This window comes from Triturus cristatus, chromosome 7 (genome assembly GCF_964204655.1).
Source record: "Triturus cristatus chromosome 7, aTriCri1.1, whole genome shotgun sequence".
In the NCBI taxonomy this organism is placed as follows: domain Eukaryota; kingdom Metazoa; phylum Chordata; class Amphibia; order Caudata; family Salamandridae; genus Triturus; species Triturus cristatus.
Genome location: NC_140590.1, coordinates 649,030,650 through 649,053,219, shown reverse-complemented (window position 1 = coordinate 649,053,219; position 22,570 = coordinate 649,030,650). Strand labels below are relative to the sequence as shown.

Genomic DNA, 22,570 nt, shown 5'->3' with positions numbered 1-22,570 from the left:
GGGGGAAATCTGCAAGATCACAGAAAAATGCCATCGTACCAAGGACCCTTTACTAGTATTTCAGCCACCTTCTTTTATCTAAGTTATCTCCACTCTGCAGACCTCTTTTAATTATTATTCTCACAGAAAGAAGAGATAGTGAAAACTGGGCAGTTGAGTTCTCCCAGAATCACTATTTACACACAAGAGCAACTTGGCGTAAACAAGAAAACGGACAAAGTCCGAAGAGTATGCACCTTCCTAGGTACGCCTGAGTATCCAAAGATATTGAAATAGATGCCTAATTCACTTTATCGTGACATGCTTCATCATTGGCGCCTATCCACACCATGGTAGGGTGATACCACCAGGGCAGACTCAACCAAAGAAATGGGAGTTTCTAGATAAATTCTTGCTGGATAAGCAGGGGTTCAGATGAAGAGTAAAAAGTCTAAAAATACCTCCAGGTATACCCAAAATATTTCTTTATTTGTAGGGTACCTGGGGTATAGGTTAAAAGTTGTATTCAGGTTTTTATTGAATCTAATTGTACAAATAACAATAGTACATCAAAGCCAACATGTTTTGGCCCATGCTAAGAGCCCGTCTGGGGCCTTCGTCAGGGCAGAATGATTTTTATCCCTGCCTTGCTATGCATGAATACCATGGACATATATAAAGGCCTAAGGCTCTCACCTGACTTGAGCTTCTGTCATTGGGGAATACCTATAAGACCAAAGGCGTGTCAACGAGGAAGAAGATGGATCCAAGTATACAGTACATTATACATAACCATAGCTCTGTGTCCCATCCCAAACATACAGGGGGACATTTTTTTGTTTCCTTATCCTTAACGGTATCGGGGGTAGGACGGTACAACTCCCAACTCTAGACACCATCCCTAAATAGTGAAAAAACTATCAAAAAAGTGCTTAGTGACTATGTCGCATCAGTATCTCTAGTGTTTACTCATCATTCTACCTATGGTTGGTAAGCTAAAGACTATTATACACAATAAATAAAATTATTTCATTTTTGGTTAAATTCAACATGTGAAATACATGCTTGGTGATTAAGTGTTGTGCAGACCAATCATGCACACATTCTTCTTACCCTTTTTCTGGGTTGTTCACGGGTCATGCACGTCTAGAGTGTGATGTCGTCCCTGTAGTCACACTCTTGCCAGAGGAAGAAACATCATTTCGTTAGCCAGTCACATAGGTATGCCCTTCCTACTCTATTGATCATTTTATGTACCTCACTCGGTTCCTAGCTCTGTTGTCTTTATAATCGTCAACAGGAGTATAATTTAAGGGCACTTACCATAGAAGTCATCACTGTGGGAAATGACTGGGAAATGTGAGACTAGGTAATTTCCTGTTTGTTTTGACTATAAAGGTAGCTGAAGCATATGGCTTGCCTATATGTTCAATCAGAAGTACTCCATTCCAAACCACTATAAACAATTGGCTATGTATTATTTGTTGAAGCCCTATTTAAAGATCCTTCATATGTTCCCATGAGTGTTTAGTGGATGAATTAGCTATCGATAGCAAAGTTTTTATGTTGGTAAATGTAGTTCCTGTCAGGGGTATACACAAATCACACACCTGTATGGTAACCCATTTATGCAGGTCAAAGCTTCCATACATGCTGGTCAGAACTCTGACGTCATCTTCCATGGGTCTGGTCTGCGTTCATAGAATACGCCAAGACCGGTCAGGAGGAAGCTCCTTCAAGCACCTGGGAGCCAAAGATTGGAACTTGCTCCCAGAAACCCTCAGATCCGTTACTGACCTGGTGACCTTTAAGAAACTACTCGAAACCTGTTTATTCCATGGTTAGGGATATTTTGGATTTGTTAGTTGGAGACTATTTAGCACCTGGACACTCTTGCTGAGTAACCGTGCGCTAAACAAATGTGCATCATTCATTTATTCATTCACTGAAAACCAAAGTTTCATGATAGCTTTCCACAATAATGGTGAATGAAGCTCCTGTCATGGTGTGTGTTCAAACTTCACATGGTTCACAGCTCCCACATCCATTAAAAAGCCTCGTATTCCCCGTAGGTCGCTTAGATGTATCCTTGATATCTTCACGGCTTTTGGGAGACACTCCGGTTTTTCAATTAACTGTGATAAAACCATAATGTATGTGCTCAAGGGAACTCCCCCCAGTCTGCCCGATGATTGTCCCATCCAGACCGCCGTCGTTATTTGGGGATATTTATCACTATTGACCCCAAACTACATTTAGAAAGAAACTTGCGCCCACCTCTGCAAAGGCTGCGGTGTGATATAGCCACTTGGAAGACACTACCTCTCTCTCTCCTCGGAAGGGCAGCTCTCTTTAAGATGATGTCACTACCCCGTTTTTTGTACACACTACAGAACGCCCCCAACCCAGTACCGGCTAGTTATTTCAGGGAGATTGAAGGGCTACAAAGGGAGCTGCTCTAGAACGGACGACCCCGAATAGCACTTAAAAAACTGGTCCTCAACTGGTTTGATGGCGGTATAAGTCTCCCGGATATTAAAAAGTATTACTGAGCTACTCACCTCATTGCCGTCAACCAGGCCACATACCGCTGCCCACATGACCCAGGATATGCTATGGACAGGTGGCTTCTCCAGGGTGGAAGCTACAATAAAGCATTATACACATCCCACAAGAAAATTCCCCTAACTGGCCCAACTAGACACACAGTACAGATCTGGCGTGATGCCCACAAGAGTCTGGGGTGGAGTGGTAAGTTAACCCTGGCCACTCCATTATGGGACTTGGAACGTCTGGGACACTTGAGGACCTCAAAAGGTTTTGATAGATGGGATATCATTGGTATATCTCGTATAGGAGACCTTTTGTCCAAAGGGGAGGTGGTGGAGTTTCAGAAACTACAACAGCAATATGAGTTAGCAGATACAGAAGCCTTCCGCTATTTACAGATCCGTCATGCCCTATATAAGGCTATACCGAAGGGCACGTTGCTCCCAGAATCCTCCCCTCTAGAGATAGGCTCCGAGATGGTTACTTGTCACAAAAAGCAATCTCTCTTACTTATAAGAAGCTGATCAATAATACCCCTGACCCCCTTGGGAGCATTAAAGATTGTTGGGTGAGAGATGGCCTCGAGATTGATGAGGATGAGTGGCGGAAGGCAATGGCCTCCCCTCGAGAAGTGACTATCGACGCCAGATTGAGACTTGTCCAACTCAAGATCCTTCATAGGATTTATGTCACAGGGCTTCAATTGGTACGCATGGGGAGGGGGGACGAGGGTTACTGTCGTCGAAGATGTGGACTAGTGGGCACCTACATGCACATCATATTGGAATGTGACCACATCCAACGGTTCTGGCAAGGGATACATAGAACTTTCAGGGAAGTCCTAAATAAAGACATACTCCCCGAGGCTGAACGTGTTCTTCTTAACATACGGGAGCCCACAGACCTCAACACCGCGGAGAAAACTTGGGTGACACTGGGCCTCACTGCCACGAAACGGGACATTGCACAAAAGTAGGGGTCGGATATCGCACCTACATTGTTAACATGGAAATAGAACCTAGACTGGTGCATGTTTAGAGAGAAAACAGTATATATTGCACGGGGATGTCCAAAGAAGTGGTCATCAATCTGGGGCAAATGGAATTCATATAGGGGGGATATTTGTTTGGCTCCTTTGATACCAACAGAAGATGAGACACTATCCCCTTGAGTCCGAACCATAGCTCTGGCTTGCTCGTATAGGCCCGCTTTCAATATTTTGTACCTCTTATGTGATGAAAGCTTTGTAATTCGCTAATGCAATGCCCATGTTTTGTCATTCTTTCAAAAAAAAGATATTTAAAAAAAAAAAGCCTCATATTCATGGTGGCAATCCACATTTATGGTCACTGGAGCACCCACCAGGGTGGAAGCAATCTTACGTAGACATGGGGACGTTTGTGTGTTCGACCTTGTCGTGCTTCGCAGCTCCCACCAAGAGTCACGCATGCATAAATAAGCATGTACGCTGAAATATGCTAATAACAAACCACAACTCGAAAAACTGTTCAACATTTTGCCCTTTTCCTTTTTTCAGGATGTCCTGTGATGTGAATGTTATTTCTTCGTGAATGGCTTTCAGTATCACGGTTCAAGACAATGACTTCACCTGCATCTGCAGCTCCTGGACTGATGGCCACAATGAAGACAGCACAGATAAGCATTTCCCAAACTGTGGGTGGCTAGCCGAATCTAATGGGTTGTGAAAGAGCAATAAATAAATATTATATATATCTTGTCACATTTGCTGTGCTTCCAAGATAGATTTCAAATGTCAGGCTATGTCTGCTGACAAATAGCTGCTTGTCTCTGACTGCAAAGAGAGAGGAGTTTTTCAAGTGAACTAAGTGATAGTCTTGCTGTAGTACATGGAGTGTAAAAAGAAAGGCTATAGGATATAATTTTCTTGTAACACACAATTAAATATCTATAAATGAACTGTTCACATATCTTGAATATGTGTTAGAATAGCAGAAATTAAGCGCATTTTCTGAAGTATGATGGAAACAAAGAATTTTGTATGATTAAAACAAATCAAAACCCTTTACCTGATAATGCGCAAATCATACATATTCCCTGAAACCCAATTTCCACACATTATCATTGGTGTGATATGTAGTGTTATATAGTGAAACATTATGTCTGTGCAAACTGAGTGGTCATCTCAAATGAAAATGTGCTGGCTGTAAAAGACAGTGCACTAGCGCATGATGCTTCAGTAATACATTTGCTACAGTGTACTCCAAAATGCACCACCAGCTGCATACTACACCCTTATCACTCTCCTGCTGAATACATTTGCAACACTACGGTGAAGATAGGACTGATAATAATCCCTATGGCTTCAGTGACGCAACATTGATGCCAGCCCCTCCACTGGGAGAATTATTCCAGCACCACTGGTTCAAAGATACTGAACTATGACCCTAATTTCAGTTTTAAAACAAACCCTTGCACGTATTCCTAAGCAAGACTTTGGGTGAAACTTCCAGTATTTTTTGCTGCTGTGCTTTTTTACTTCACAAAGCTATTCCAACAGAATGTGCTCACTATGCTTGATCACACACCATCTTCCCACTTGTGTATGACTTTCGCTCATAAACTGGGAAATATGGATGTGTCTTGCAGCCAGAGCTGCCAACTTTGGATCTGGTGCCCTGGGCATGGGCTCTGGTGTTAGATCTGGGCAAATTAGTTAATCTCCTGTGCTTATCACTGGCATCAACACAAATATTTTTCAGAATCCTTGTTATTTAAATGAACAGATGCCACAGGCCAGCACCCCACTTTGAAAATTGTTCCATCTCCAGTGCAGTTCATTATCTGCCACCTTTATGTGCAATCAATGTCTTGTCCACAGGCCAATAAAGATCTATCGAAGGGAGTGGTCAGGGTTGTGACATTTGCAAAAAAATGCTGCTAGAGAGGACACAAACAATTGTAAATAGTATGGTATTTTGAGAATTTATAGCATTTTGAAAGCATGTCTAGTATTACATTAAAAACTAGCCCCTGCCTCATATCCTGTTAAAGCTAGAGGGGTCGCAAACGTTTGTCATTCTAAAAAGTGGGTCATGGTCAGCAGCGGACCGTCCTTTGGGGCGAAGGGGGCCAGCCCCCACCGTTTTGCCGACATATAGTGACTGTCAAGTTAAGCAAAGGTGAGCCTGACAGACGCTCTTTATTTTCATGTCAGGCAGCCAGAAGCTAGACATGTGCTAAATGCTTAGGCGCCTGGCTACGTGAGCTGAACTTTGCAAGGCTGAAGAAGCCACAGCCCTGTGGATGTGACCTCTTTGGTCTAGCTGAGCTCCTTGAGGCTCTCCCCCTTACAAGGGGGAATGTCACCGATAGCCTCGGACCTGGGTGCTTCAGTTTTAAGCCCTGAAGTGCTCAGGGGCGAGCATTTATAACTGACACCTCATCACAGAGTAGGGTGGGGTCAGCAGTCTCAATGACTCCGTCCCACTCTGTGACGAGGTAGGGATTGCTGCCTCCTCTCATTGGCTGACCTTAGGAGGCAGCAGCCCCAACCCTTCTGGAACCACCAAGACTTCCCTCCCCAAGCAGCAGCAGAAGGTAAGTATTATGTTTTTTAATGTGTGGTGCGTGTGGTTGTATGTATGTATAAATATATATGTATTTTTGAGTGCATGCTTTGAATGAGTGTGTGTGTGTGCTTGTGAAAGGTGGGTGTATGTGTGCATGTTTGTGAATGCATGGGTGTGTGAGTGAGTGTGCATGTAGATGGGTGAGTATATGTATGTGTGTGCGTGGCCCACCCGCCCCTCTCCTGATTGAGTTACTGGCTGCCACTGATCCCGGTTCTAAAATGTTTAAGAAGCACTGGCATAGATTCATTATGAGTAACTCTAACAGCACATTTGTTGAGTTCCGTGCGGAGGCCCACATCAATCTTTGCTTCATCCCTTTCAGTTCAGAAATTGCCTGCAGGATTTTTTCAAATCGCTCATTGTGATCCACAATTATTGTTTCCACTTTGTGTAAAACAAGGGCCTCATCACTCTTATTACCTGACACTATACAAAAAGGTGTTCGGCGCACCTGCAGGTCGCCGTTTAGATCAGGGTGCATGTGCATTTATGAGTGCTTCTCTCCTGCACCTATAGTGTGTTCTCAGTCAAGAATTTACAACAGAATCTCCAGCCAGGGTAGTTTCCTCTAGCCTAAGAACTTCTAGCAGTGCAGATAAGTGGCGAGCATGCCTATCAGGCCTTAACAGTACACAGTGTCTTGTGGGTCTGCCACCCCAGCACAGGGCATTTTCAGTTCTGGATGTTGAACTTGTAAATTAGGAAGTCTGGTATGACCTAAGCAGGGCACCAGTGGAGGCTGAGCACTACCCCAGATCACCCTACATTTCCTCCAAGGAGAAAGCTGTACTTCACTCTGTGGTGATGCTACATGCGTGTCCAGACACCATCCTCACTGGATGCACTATTTGTCATCCGATATATCGATGTATACTTCAATAAAGCATCTTCAAACTCACTGACTTCCCAAGTTCGCAAGGACCCCGGTCCCAGTCTAGGATCTGCATCAACAAAAAGGGGCCTCTCACCGCCAGGGAAGAATGTATCTCTGTGTGACTTCCTCACTGCAATAGCATAAACATTACTACACTCCCTATGGTCGCAATCCAGGACTTTGGGCACCGCTTACCCCAGGGCCCTCAACACCCACTATCCGGTGGCGGCTCCTCTGCTAAGGCAGAGGAGCGACGCCCCACTGCTCTTAGAGCAGTGAAAAATAGAAAAATAATCTGATAATAACAATGTTATTGTCATTTTATTTTTTGTTAAAGCAGAGCTTTGTTAGGGCAAAACCGGGCTTGTGGCTAGGGAAGGAGTAGTGGTTTGTGCACACTTAAGTGCACATGACTGCTTGCCCGGCTGGCTTGTTCCGGCCAAACATTCATGCGCACTTTGCATATTCCCCACCAGGCTGTAATGCACAACCTGGTGGTGCACAGGTTCCCTGTCCCCATCTGAGCGCCGATCCACGGCGCTCAGAACTATCACAACACTGCATGGCAGCGTTGTGATAGGCTCAGTGGAGCCTGTGTGCCCCTGTGCTTCCTGCAGCTTCTTCGGTACTGGAGTCAGGAAGAGAAGCGGAGATGAGGAGAGGTGGCGGAAAAGGTAAGCGGATTTAAAAACATATATTTTTCAATCCCCGCCAGCCCCCCACCGCCCCGTCACCCCTATTCCCTACCAGCCGCTACTGCCTCTGTCTGGTAGTTTATCCCCTGAGACAGACCCAAACGTTGCGCCCGAGGTCTCCAGAAGCAGGGGAAGCCTTTCCACTACGATCTGGAGGGCAGGTCCCGCAGGTCCTGGGAGCACACCTGTCATCTCATCCTACATATGGTGCTTGGCCACGCCCCACACATTAAATTCTTCATCTCGTTGATCCATTGTATACAGAAAGCAATTTTATTTTCTCTGCATTATGTTTCATTCGTGACACAAAATTAATTTCCAACCTTTTGCCTTTGTCAATACTTGTTATGTGATTTCTTTTTTACAGAGTTTTTATATAGCTCGAACTTGACCCGAATCAGGTATCAGAGCGCTTTACATTGCACCAGTTGCATTACATGAGGACACATTATTTTTTGTTAGGCACGGGGAGATTAAGTGATTTGCCCATAATCACAAGATGTTCAGCGTCATTGCCGAGGCTCGAACCCAGTTCCCCAGATTAGAGGTCGACTGCCCTAGCCGTTAGGCCAACTCCATACAGTTCAGGGTTCTCTCTATCACTTCTTATGTTATTAGTGCTGGTAGGAAGTATTTTTTAAACTTCAATCATCTTACATCCTTTTGACATAAAATGCTGCAATTACATGACATGAGACCCTGTGATCGAAGACCCGTTCCAAAGCAAGACAACTGCCCTGCCATCCTGTATTACCCCTGTCCATCTGTCTGATGACACAGTTTTCAATGACACCGTTCCTATTGCCAATTATTCATTATGTTCACCTACGTAGTTTCCTGTCTACAAGACGCCAGGAGAACACCTTGGAAACACTTTGTGTTGATGTCAGATGATTTTCATGGGTTTGCTAGTTCCTTCTGAGCTTTTAACCACGTGTAACACTTTAAAAACTAAGAAGAGCCTATGAAATGCTACCAAGGGCAAGACTCAAACATTAATAATGGTTATTGCACAAAAGCTGTTTGAGGAAATAGCTCAGTTACCGTTAAGATTTTTTACAGAAAACGTTTAAGTTTTAAAAGCAACCTCGTTAGGAAAACTGGTGCTTTAAAAAACAGGTTTCTTTATTTAAAGGAATTCACAGAAGTGGTGGTCTGCGGACCCTTGCAGACCGCCATCCCCGTGACAGCCAACAATCTTAGTGAGTCTCAATCTGTGATCTACCTAATGAATACATTTTGGGAACGTAGCTATTGTTACATGGGTTGGTTCACAAAATTCCATACTGGTCACAAAGATACTGCTTGCAAATTAAGACGTTTTTGCGAGCTGAGGTTTAATACATGTAGCACTTTATCTTTACTTCCCTGGTTTCACGAATAGTTCCTGGAAGGTTTACTTACCCCACAGTAAATTATCATGAAGTTTTATCTTGGCCACATTTAGCAATATATTTCACTTCTGGGGCTCTTTAAGTCCCTTTTCTAGATGAGACCTGGTTCAATCTGACATGTGAGCCAGGTCTGAGGTTTATTCCAGAGACCTTCCCAGAGGCCAAGCTGTTTGGGTTTGGATACACTGATGATGATGGTGATGATGTGGTCATCATTGACTCAGTCTCTAATATTCTTAATACTAATTGTGGGCGTACTGGTGTTCAGTTTTAGAACATTCACAGTAGCCTAGAGAAACAATGGGTAGAACAGTGGAGCAGAGCCACTTAGGGTTTGCTATTGTGGCATTCTCTGTCTTTCTATTTGAAGGTGGATAGTAGTAAGTAGTAGGTGAGGATCGAAGAGATGGGCATTTATTTATTTATATACGACGTTTTTTTTGCGCTATTGAGTTAGAAAAGACATTCTAGCAGTACTTCCCAAAGATCGAGTCTTGCGGTCAAAATGTCCCTCCCATCGGACCTGGCTATCAAGGAAGTAGGATTATGTGAACATGTGCAAAATGCCCAAGTCACAGCCTCGAAGATATCCAGAACCGGCACCCACCCACTTGTCAATGCTGCATAGCGACATTGGCCCTGGTGGAAGAAGCTTACAGACCTTCAGGGTTTTTTCCTTGGCCGGCACACAGCAGATTATAATGCAGAGGACTATTCATCTTGACAGTGTCCTTTTCTGTATTGACTTCCCCTTTTTTGCTCCAGAAAATCCTACAAAGAGCTGGTCATCCGCATGATGGTCCCTTGTGCGATCAATGTAAAAGCTCAATACCCTTTTAGGGTTGAATCGATAGAGCATTTACTTTGATGGTTCTAGTGAAGTGAAAAATGGTAGAGAGATGGATTGGACAACATGAAAAGGTGTCACAACTTTGCACAGAAGGCTGTCCAGATCCTCAGCACCTATGTGTGCAGGAAGGTGGGGATGTAGCACGGTTGCACCAAGAGCACCTCACATGTGGGGGCAATTAGGAAGGCTGTTTTGAGCATAAATAGTTGGAGTGAACAGCAGTGTACTGGCCCAAAACGTGTCCACATAAAGTTCAAGTCCCATTGGGGTATGACAAACCGATTCAGGGAAATCTGTGTCAGTCCTTGAAAATATGAATCATAACAGGTGATTCAAATAGAGATGGTTGATCAGGTAAACACAGAAAGGCTGTAAGGAGCAACAGATAACTTTATAACTGTGTCCACTGCAACTCCTTGCGGGACCAACAATAAAAGAATCAAACAACACATCACAATGTGTGACCTGCAGGGGGTTGGTATGACCAGCACCGCACCAAGCGAGGAACTTCTCCCAGCACCCAGCGTAGTCGAACTTTGTCAAAGGGTGTGAGGGTGCCATGATAAAAACAGCTACTGCACATGGCAGAGAGAATGCATTCAACTTTCGGTGTAGGTTGCAGACACTAGACTGCAGGACCCTCCCCTATAGTTGAAGTGATAGTCAGATTAGAGGGCAAGTGCTCAATCCTCTGTAGCTTTAAGTACCAAAATATCACGACCCGGTCCAAAGCTATTAAGATGACTTGGGCTTGGTCTGTCTTCACTTTCCTCATAACTTGAGGCATGCAAGAGTGGATGGCAATTGTACAAGAGACAGTGCCCAATCGCAGTTGGAATGCGCCTCCTAGTGTCTTTCCTAAAGGAAGCTTTAGTGCACAATAGAGCTGACACTGTGCATTCTCTCCAGTGGTGAACAGATCTAACCAGGGAATAACCCACTAGTTGAAGATGCTACTTGCCATTTGTGATGTGTAGGCCGACCTCAGATCAGCTCAGCTCGTCTACTCTGGCATTCAGAAGCTCTGTCAGATGGCTGGCTACCAAAGATGTTCTATTAGTCCATCCACTTCCATAAGCATAGGACCTACTGGCACAGGACCCCGAGCCCCACTTCACCCAGGTTGCTGCAGTACCAATGCTAGCCATGTTGTCTGTGAAGACCTGTACTAGACTCCCTTTGATGGGTGGCCGGAAGGCTTTAAGAGCCAGACAGCTCACCCACAGCTCTAAAAGGTTGGTATGGAGCTGGTTCTGACTGCCGACATTCACAATAGCACCTAGTCAACAGCCAACAGTTAGCAACTGAGGAAGTGGAGACAGGAGGGTTGTAGGATATGTACTCCCACATCAACTATGCACTGTACACAAGGTATCCTAAAAACTATATTGCCTGGAACTTGCAATCCTCTTATTTTCCTCAATATGACAAGTGTTGTTTAATAAATGAGGAATGCTTGACCGTATAGAAAATCTGCAATCGTTTTTTGTTAGACCCTCACTCAGTGTATTAATGTTATGCTTTATCATTGGGCCGCATCCTGTCCCTAAAAACAAGGATGAGCTTAACAATTTTACAGGGAGCACTTTAGATTATCTCCTACTGAGGACTTCTAGGAAATAAAATTATCTTGGAACATCTAGGGATCACATTATTAGCGGTGTTCCTGGTATGGTTAAAAATGTAACTAATGGGGTTGTTAATGGGGAATAATGACCCTACACACTCTGCATTATTGACATGTTTCAGCCCTATTTTACAGGGCCATCGGGTCATGGGGTATCAGTAGAACCAAACTTATTAAGCCCTAGAAAATCAAATTTTATGAGGTCGGTCAGTTTACTGAACTAATTTAGTCTTGACATAGAAAAACATGTAACACTTAAAACATGCAAAATATGAGCCTACTTGCCCTATGCTAGTGGCTTATTTGTCTGCATTTCCAATTATGGGAGTGTTTTGTCACATAGGAAGGAGGGGGCACATTCACCTGTAGTCACACTTTCATCAAGGGAGCCCCAAGGAAGGCAGCAAGACACAGGAATGAGTAGTTATCAAAGGTGACATGGTGCCCTTGTCTTGGCCAGGGTTGGTCCCAATCTTCTGGAGAACTTGAGGCAGGAGTGGTATCAGAAGAAAGGCATTCAAGAGTCCAGAATTCCATTCGTGGTGGATTGCGTCTCCAAGCAAGACCCGCTTTGGAAACTCCAACACGCAGACATGCTGACATTGCTCGTTCTCGGTTGTGGCCAACAAATCGAGCCAAGGTTCTTCCCATACTTGGAAGAGACTTTATGCCACCTGCGGATGTAGGTATAACTCATGATACGCAAGGTATCGTTGGCTGAGTATGTCCACCCTGGAGTTCAGTGAGCCTGCCAGGTGCTGCACAACCCGGAAGATGTCCTGGCACTCTGGCCTAGCCCAAAGGCACAGAGCCACCTGGCGCAGGGTCCATGACCGAACCCTGCCCTGTCTGTTGCAATACTCATTGCGGTGGTGTTGTCTGTGAACACCTGAATTGGCCTTCCCTTTATGGATGGAAGGGAGGATTTCAATGCCAAGTGGACAGCACTCAACTCCAGAAGACTGATGTGGAGCTGAGAATCTACCGGAGACCAGAGTCCTCTAATCTCAACTTCCCCTAGGTGTCCGCCCCAACCCAGAAGAGATGCATCGGTCACTGTGAGTTCTGGGAGGGAAAGGGAGAGGGGTCTCCCATTGACCCAATCACAGTCTGTTAGACACCATTCCAGAACTCTTTCAGGCTCCTTGGAAAACTGGACCAGGTCGGAGAAATGCTCCTGCTGTGCCCACTGGGACTTTAGATCCTACTGCACTGCCGCATATGTCCTCTGAAGTGCTTCACCAGCAGGACAAAGGAGGCCATCAGACCGTCAATCTCACTGCAAATCCAGGCTTGAGGCCTGAGAACTTCAGAGGGGGACACTGAGGAGGCTGAAATGGTGCACAATGGCTCATTTGGCCAGAAGAGCCTGCACTTACTGACAGAGCAAGGAAATGCTCCGTCAGCCATTCTTAGAATGAGGCATGAGTTAGCAATATTCTTGCCCTCATTGGCCTTTTCTTGATACTCCTCGGGAAAGTTGAAAATAAGGTCTTTTATGCCCTCAGAATGCAGATATGCAAGTTAAGTGAGCAGAGCATTAAAGCTGGTGATACTAGTTGGTGATATGCTGTCTTCCTTCCAATGCCTCCAGTCTCTTACTGTTTTTGTTTGTGTGCACTATAAAGGCTGGTGACATGGCCCTTTCCTGGCCTGGAAACTATTAGTCAGTTGGCGTTGACATGAGATTGTATGTATTTGGAGTCCTGGGAAGATGCTGCTTATTTCTATTCCACATTGAGTGTTACTATCTTAGATGTAGCCGGCTTACTACAAACTTCTCTTCTCTTAAGTAGAATACTGAGTAACATGGATAAGAATCGTTTATTCCTCCATGCAGGGTCAAGGGGAAGCAAGTATCTTACCTTTCATCTGAACCCCATAAGCGAGTGCCACCCACTTGACTCAATGGTACATGTATATGCCATCTGAAGGGGATGTTCTTGATGCATACATATCCACACCTACTTCTGGGGAGAGTCAGCCTCAGTATCCCCATGTCATGTGTCTCGAAATCTAAAAATCTAATCCTTATGAGAGAGTGAGAGAGAGAGAGAGAGAGAGAGAGAGAGAGAGAGAGAGAGAGAGAGAGAGAGAGAGAGAGAGAGAGAGAGAGAGAGAGAGAGAGAGAGAGAGAGAGAGAGAGAGAGAGAGAGAGAGCGAGCGAGAGAGAGAGAGAGAGAGAGACTATACACACAAACACACACACACTGGTACTCTTCCTCAGCAATCTCAGACTCAAACGTGTGTGATGTCTTTGGTGTCTTGGGTGTTTTTACCTCCAGATTTGGCTTCTTCACCCTCAAAGGCCGAGGTGTCTTGTGTTGAGACAGTCTCTTCAAATATGTAATTTCTTTATTATGAAGTCTCGCTATTGCCGTCTTCTGATAAGCAATGTCAGAAGTCTTTTTGTCCTCATCGGACTTTTCTTTCTAGGATGCCTGACACTCCTTCCTCTTTCAAGCTTGATCATGTCAGAGGTAGAGCCAAAACCTTTCAGCAAATCTTTACCAGTGACATTTTCTTTCTATTTAGTAGGATGACATAAATCTGATGCTCCATATTTATAAATAGTGGGAGAGATATAAATTGCTCTTCATGATATTCTGTAGATGGATTCCTCAGAAAGTAGACACCCACATCACAGTTCTCTAAAATGACTTGTAGAACAACCAAGCAAAGGCATGCTGGCAGCATATGAAGCCTAGCTTTCAAGTCATGACTAGAAGAAAAAGTTACTTAACTTTAATAACAATATTTGCTGTGAATACATAAACTTCTTCTAGACTCCTAACCTCATCAATTATCTCTCCAGGATTCAGACTGGTCTGAAAAACCTTTCCCCAGACAATGGCTCTGAAAAATCGCCAGGTGGCACCATGCAGATTCAGCCACAACTCCTTCTACTAACAGAACAACACTGGAGTATATTACGTGTCAACAAGCAGATTGGCATCAGTTCATTGACTTTCTCAGCACCACATCAAGGAATGCAAAGCGGAACAAAGAGAGCAACAGAAATGACAAATACAGTACAGAACAGGTTTCCATACTTTGGGACCTTATTAGAGACAGCACTAATTCCTCAGCGAAGGGTGGACAGTGAGGAATCTAGGGGTAGATTACGTATTTACCAGAAATAGCATTCCCAAAGGTAAGTGACTTCTGTTTGATGCATACGTTTCCAGCAGATTCCACACCTTATGAACGAGTCCCAAAGCAAAACCTTCCTGGCAGATGGGATGGAGTAGTGCTGGTTAAAAAAGGAAGTCATGCAACACAGCTCAGCCAAAGGTCATTGTGTGCATGAATAAATAGTACTTCACAAAAGTATGCAAAGAACTATACAGCCATCCAGAAGATATCAGCAACCGGGACACCTCTGGGGGGACCCTAGAGCAGGGGTCTTCAAACTGTGGGGCGCGACCCCCAGGGGGGCCGTGGAGTGATGCAAAGGGGGTCGCGCCTTCCCAGTCACACTTCTGCCCAGGCCCAAGGGCTTCAGCCCCCCCCCCCCTTCCCCCGTCCCAGCCCGGGCTGCTGCAGTGAAACTTGAGCTGCTGGGGGCTCAGCTGGGCAGTGTCTGGATTCCTATCTCCGGCACCCCCGTGTTTTTCACAGGTCTTTAAAGACCATTTAACATGCCTTTGTAAACTGCTTACAGAGGCTTAGGTTTTTTTGCTGGTTCCAGTACCCCCTGTGTCCCCACTGTGCCTATTCCTTACATTTGGATTTTACATTCACTGCCGTAGTGTGAGAATGCATTTCATGGAAAGGAATACAAAGTTGGCTTCCTGGGGGCGCCGTGAGTGAAAGTTTATTGTGCTTTTGAAGCACCTGCTGCAGCGTTTCTTTCCCTGCAATTACCAGGCCTCACATAAATGTCAAGATAACTCGTGTGATTAATTATCTTCCTGGAGAGAGATCAGAATATTGTATAGTTGAGGTTTTGACTTAGGTGAAGTTAGTGCAGAGGGTTAATATGCCTGCTGCAAAGAACGTGTACCAAGTAGATTACAGAGTGCGTATGATGTGAAGAGATCAGCAGGTTACTGCTTTCAAAAGAGACATCTTTTTGTTACTTGCAATTTATAACTTTAAAAAGTCCTAATAGAGAATAGTGAGCTATTAACTTTCATCCTAGAACAGCATGCACACTACAAAGAATACATTATTAGAACATTGATTAATGTTTCAAAAAGGGTTAATTTGGCTAGAAATCAATTCTTATTATTAAAGGAAACTCCCAACTATGCTGTGTCTTTTTCGACTCTGAGTTTGTGCTTCTCCACACCAAGCACTCTTGAACTATACTGCCTACCAGTATGGATGACATGTGACTCCTATACTTTTAGTCCTTTGGCTTATGTAACATTTCCTATACACTGATTTACACACTTATGATTGATTGTCTCTGTGTAATGTGTGTGTGATGCAAAGTGCTCGGACACCCTACACTGGTATGAGTGGCACTATATAACTAATTCAATGCATCTGAGAGTGTGGGGTTATGGAGACTTGGTCACTGTTAAAGGGTGCTAGTGAGAGAATCCGTGGTGGGGGTGGTCATTGTGGGGGGCACCAACAAACATGGTCGCACAGGGCACCACCAGCACTAACGCCGGCCCTGGGAAGTATGCACAGATAAGCGCTGAAAATACCGCTTTAGGTGACTGTTTTTTTTTGTACCGACTGGGCCACCAAAATCTGCTGGCAACCCTAACCATAGGACTGGAAGTTTGTTGCAGGATCAGCACATTATTTATTTCCTTCACCCTCGATCCCCGATTAATGCCGCAATAGTTTAACTTAGATATTAAAGTCTACGCCCCCGTCAATAACATGCTGAGTTACTTCATGGGTCTGGGAATGCACCCTGCATTCAGACAACTCATTCCTCATTCTCGCCCTTCATTGTCACACTCACCCTGCACTCACAGCGATCACAATGCACTCACACTGATCACCATGCACTTGCACCATTCACCCGCTCACCCTGCACTCACAGTGATCACAATGCACTCACACTGATCACCATGCACTTGCACCATTCACCTGGTCACCCTGCACTCACAGTGATCACTCTGCTCTCAAAATGCACTTGTCCTGCTCACACTATACCTCAACCTGCAGTCACACGAGTACACTACTCATCCTGCACTCATGTGACACTTCACTCACCTGTCCCCCTCACTACTCAATATGCAACTCACTCAAACAAGCCCATCAGTAATCATACATTCATTCATCCCATTCTGAACTTGCATCCGCACCCAAAATGAGAGAGGACAGCAAGGGAGTGAGAGAATTTGATTGAAGAGGTCAGGGATGAGGAGAAATGTGAATTGCCGAAGAGAAGTGTGGACACGCAAGAAGTGAGTGTGATCCAAAGGTGAGGGCTTCTGTTAGAACAAAGGGGAGATGTGAAAGAGGAATGGGGGGACTGGAGAGGTGTAAGATACAAATAGACAAAAATTTGAATGAAGAGACGAGGTGAATGAGAAGTGCTGAGGGGCACGGGAGGTGACAGGGCCAGAGAGGCCATGAGATAAATGTGAGAGACTGTTAGAGATGAGGGCAGTGAAAGGACAGAATGGCAAGAGGTTATTAAAGGTGAAGTGAGAGGTTGAATGGGGAGAGTTCAGAAGTTGTAAAAAGGGGTGAAAGAAAATGACCTGCAAAGTGAGAGAGGGATCCGGGGTTAGGAGAGGAGAGAGGGATGGAAGGGAGGGGGTGAGAGGAAAGCTGCATGGGTAAAAGGCTTAACTCTACACAAAACCGCCAGGGTTTTAAGGGACCCCTGCTTCTTCCGGTCAGGGCCAGGTGAGCTTCTAATGTGGCAGCACGTATTGCTGCAGAGTGGAAGGCCCTTCACAAAGGTTGACTTGAAATCTTTCTGATGATAATTGCTGTATTTTGGTTATAAATGGGTACTGATTGGGTGAAATCTTTCCTCAGCGTTACTGTGTGTAACAAATATCAAAATAATGAAGCAATGCTATCCCAAAATACGCGGCATCACATAACCTTATTTACATTTTCATCCCACGCAATTTAGTCAACAGGTTTAGACATTTTTGTCAAGAGGGGGTCCTTACGCCTCAAAATGTTGACAGGGGGGTCTCGGCATCCAAAAGTTTGAAGACCTCTGCCCTAGAGGCAGCAATGGCTCTAGTGGAGTGGGCGACTCTGCAATCCAGATTCGGGCAAAATGGAAGACCCCCGACACCTGAAAATGAATGCTTGGGGGCTAGAAGGAGAGCGTGGTAGTAGCTTGAAGCCGCAGAAGAAGTAGAGATTGCATCTGCTGCTATTGGTTTAATCCACTAGATCCACCTCTACCACAAAAGGAACAGAATAGCTGTTGGACTGTCTGAGAAGACTGTCTCTGCTGAGACAGTACTGGCCCGGAGTTGCAATAGAATTTTCTAGTTTGTTGGTGAAATTGTCATGCTTGGGAGGCTGAGTGCAGTGCAGAAACCCTATCCCTCCTGCTTTTTAACCACCCCAGGAAGGAGTCATGTTTTGTTTCTAAAGACCCGCTCACCATTTAAGTGCATGTCCAGGAATGTGTCTAGGGCATCTCTGGAACAGGCAGTGGAACACATACAAGCTTGACCAGGGCATACCAGATCTTGAGATAGAGGTTGAACTCACACAAAATTTTGAATTTGCTCATCACCTTGCCCATAAAGAACCAATTATCTACTCTGTCCTGAGGAGTGTGGTCTATGTATTGCAACAAGTGTCTGGGGTACAGTCTATGAAGTAGAGTCTCCTTCTTAGTTGGATGTAGAGGAGAGAAGAAAGATGGAGTAACTGCCTAAGCATTATGAAATAAAAAAACAATTTGGGTTAGAAGGCTAGGTGTGTCGGAAGAACCAACTTATTCAGATAGAAAGCTGTTAAGCATGGTTGAACTGATATGGATTGAAGTTCTCGAACCCTAGGCGCCAAAGTTACTGACAAAAGAAAGACTGTCTTTGGGATAAGAAGGCAAACCGGGTAACTGTGCACCAGCTCAAAAGATGATGTCCTCAAGAAAGTTTAAAAAAAAGAGGTTAGAATTCAACTAAAGAACAATACATTGAGTGGGAGGAGCTGTGCTTAATTTGAGCTGGTGGTTGCCGGTGGGGGACATTTCCTGAGAGGAACAGAGAGAAAAACAACACTGCAGTGAAAGAAGAAAGAAGAGAAAGACAGAAAAAAGCTTCACCAAAGGAGAAAGCAGGAACCTGCAAGAGTGAGATAAAGGGGCAAGGAGTGTCTGGCAATGGATTAAAGAGGCCTGATGTGGATTTAGGCCTATGTAGCCTTACGATTCGTTGCGCTGACATTTTATAGTGTCGGCTGGGCTTCTGAGCAGCTCTTTGAGCACCGACACTCATCATTTAGCACATTAAGCACTGAGGAGGGACTATTAGAATAAAACTTTCAGAAAACGCTTCATTTGTAGCCATCTAAACCGGGATCCAAACACATAAAAGGAGACGGGACAGCTAGATAGCCCTTTGGTCACAGCTAGAACATGTACTTCTGTCATTTTCATTTTCTCACAGCACATAAGTACTGTATAGTGCATATTGCAAACTGACTTAATTACAGGTGTCAGGTTGAGATCAGAGTGAGGATGAATATTAATGTTGAGCAGAAGTGAGAGCTATGGAGTTGAGACTCAGGGCAATGTGAGTTTCACATACTGCTGTCACTTGGTCATACAGGGCTTCAAACTACATGCTCATCCAATCCTTGGCCTCTATTCATAGAGCAGAGAGCAAAGGTTATGCATGTGCTAACTGTAATTACGTTTCTATTGGAAAGTATGTGAAGGAGGTACATAGCTGTCGAAAATATTGACAAAAATATGTGTGTGTATAGCGAACTATGTGCAAAAGTAGAGTGAAAAGGTGATGAAGAGGTAGAAGGTGAAGTGTGAGACATGCAGTTGAGGAATTTCAGAAAAGAGATGTGAGGAGAAAAGGGCATAGAGAGAGAGATAGCAGAGGAAAGAGAACGGGAGTATTTGAAACACTTAGGACACTCCCCTTTCCACAGACCTTGGTAATTTTGAATCCCCAATCTCTGATTTTCAGAAACATTCAGAATCTCATAACTCAGTTCTAATTTATCATAACGATATGACTGTTGCTCGTTTTTCTATTGAATAGAAATCTGTGCTAACAAGCACTGGCTAAGCCAATAGGCTTGACTAGTTTTATGTGCATATGTTCGTTGTTGTGTGATATGCTTGGAAGTGCTAACAGAAAGCAGACGGAGGAATCTGAATAGCGCCACGTGGCTCACTGCATCAAGCACAAGGTTATAGTTCATGTTTAAGGACACACCTCTAGCAAAGGAGTCCTCATTATGCTTCCTTACAAAGCTGGTTACCCACTTTATTTCATCCCACTTGAACCACTGCTAAAAATCCATCGGATAACTTTCTAGCAACCGCCTAGTTTCTCTTTGAAAACTGCAGAAACCTCCCTCTCGCCCGAGGGTTGAAATCCTTACAAACTATTACTTTAAGTATTAGAGAAAATATTTTTCTATCAAATCCTCCTTGTCCTTCTGCTTGAAAATTAAGACCAACCTTGACTAAGCAAACTAAGCAAGTGGTGCTTTGGAAGTCTTATCAATAAGCTGCATACCTGAAGTCCAGCAAATCCAGAAGTAGACGATCTCTGGAAGTAAGCCTTGTTCACCAGTCAGTACCAAAATAGCTTAAATAAACTTTCAAGGAGCACCAAGGTGATACATTTTCAAAATGTTAAGAATTGCTTACTACAGATGACATGCTCTAGCAACAATCTATACTAAGGTCCAACATTAGCTACTAAAATCCGTTACACAAACTGTTGCTCTTCTAAAGAAACTGCTAACACGTTGACGGGTCTAGTTGTGCATGCATCAGACACTCCTGCTTGTGTAAGCATGCATATCTTTCTTGCATGGTATCTTGCCATGTCTTCTCTTCCTGGCTTTCACGAAATACCTATTTACGAATACATGCTGGTTTTGACAAAAGACGTCTCCACATTAGGATGGTATGTGGTAGAAAATGAATCAGAGATAAATTATAAATAACTGATATGTATATGTTTTTAACTAATCATTTAGAGGGTGAATTCAACAGAGCCTTTTGGTTTCTCCCCCCAATGTATTTTTATGTGAAAATCCGCTTAGAGCACTCAGCTGAACAAGCAGTCTAAACCTGAGTGCAAATGACGGAGGCAAATGAAGCCGCAGCCCATCGAGCCACAGCGCAGAGCCGCGAGGGCGGCTCCGTTGCATCTTTCGTGCAGGTGTAGGCAGTGCTTTAAATGGGCCGGTACTCGCCGGTACTGAGTACCGGCACTTCCTGTTTTCACCAAGCTGAGTACCGGCACTTTTCCAGTGCCAAGGAGAGTACCGGTACTCGGATTGATCAGATACTGGGCCGATGCCTGTGGCCCGTTTATTGGCAGCATGTTTTCCGTTTTGACGCTTGCTGGAGGCCTGCCGCAGGGGTAAGTAAACCTCTGCTCCCGAAGCTCTCATTGTCCTCAGCCGCCCCCTGCCGGGCCTCCATGCTGGGTGTCTTTTTAGTGTATTAAACATCGGCTGCCAGGGGCAGTGCGGTGTGCAGCCTGAATGGGTGGGAGGGAAGAAAGCCTGAATAGGTGACGGTGCCATTAAACGCTTGGCCTCCCACTGACGCCTAACTCGCTTGCTCCTGCAATTCCACCCCCACCCCTGTCTACTTAGGAGGTGGCTGGGCTGCTCCAGATAAGACTGCCCCCCATGGCCCCAACTGCATAAGTTAAACCCTTTAATACCTAAAATGGTTAGAATACACACGTCTAGCAATTTCAAACTGGCATTATTCTTTATTTGCTTTTATTTTTTTTTTGTTACAAGTAAATAGCCATTTTTAGGTTGATATCATCACTGCACTTACTTAAATCTTCAGCCATGTGCTTGGTTTACTCAACTGACATCAAACGCAAGGCCACTACGTCAGTTTTATCTAATTGTGGAGCACAGATTTGTCGCCTGTGTACATTTGTAAATTTATCATTTAAAACATGCTGGAGTGATAGACAGCATGAGAAACAGAGTGTGTCTGGTAAACTGAGGGAGTGATAATTCATATGAAAAATAGGAGATGCGAAAAAGAAGTAGAGATGCATGAAAGAGAGAAGGACGAGTTTGAGGGAGGTTATGGCCTCAGAGAGTCAGGAGGAAGAGGTGTCTGAAGGATTAATGAGGGAAAGTTGGATTTAAGAGAGGGTGTCTGTAGGCAAAGTTTTGTGAGGGGCTGGTGTGAGAAAGTCAGTGTGAGAGTATGTGTGAGACAGACAGCAAGTTGATAAGAGAAGATGTGGTTACAGGAGAACCTTAGAAGGGGGTGAAAAGCAGTAAAAAAAAAAGATGTGGAAAATTCATTTAAAGAAATTTTTGTGAAAAGTCTGAAGGTGACGATAGTTAGGAAGGGAGTCAGTCATGCGTATGCCATGAAGTGGAGGAAGGAAGATAGAGGGTGTCAAAAAATGGAGAAAGATGGGGTGTGTGAGAAAAAAATAGATGTAAGGGTGAGCGGAGAATATGCGCGACAGAGAAAGGGATGAGGAGAGTGAGAAAGGTGAGGGTGTGGCAGCCTATTTAAGGAGTGTGGTGAATCAATGATGTTGGATAGGAGATTTGGGAAAAGAGAGGGTGTTGTGTGATAAAGAGAAGAGTGGAGGGACATTTTTTGGGCCAATGGGCAATTCAATCCCCACCCCTGTCCACCTGCTGGGACATTGACAGGGATGAGGTGGTGGAGATGGCCTACGTGGCCTGCCTGGAGCCCAGGTGAGGTGGGAGGATGTCTAATGACCTGCCCATCAGAGGCCAGTATTGTTCTTCCCCTGATCTCTGCCCTACTGGACTCTGCTTATGCTCACGGCCCTGCAGTGCTCACTGCCTGCCGCTACAAGCTCTCTGGCCATGTGGCCTTCTGCCG

At 44.6% G+C, this 22,570-nt stretch overlaps 1 protein-coding gene across 4 annotated transcripts in view; it reads right to left on the bottom strand.

Annotated features, from left to right (window-relative positions):
- The window catches only part of CEP112 (centrosomal protein 112), a 2,536,355-nt gene that overhangs the window by 1,130,225 nt on the left and 1,383,560 nt on the right, over positions 1-22,570 (bottom strand). The window lies entirely within an intron of this gene.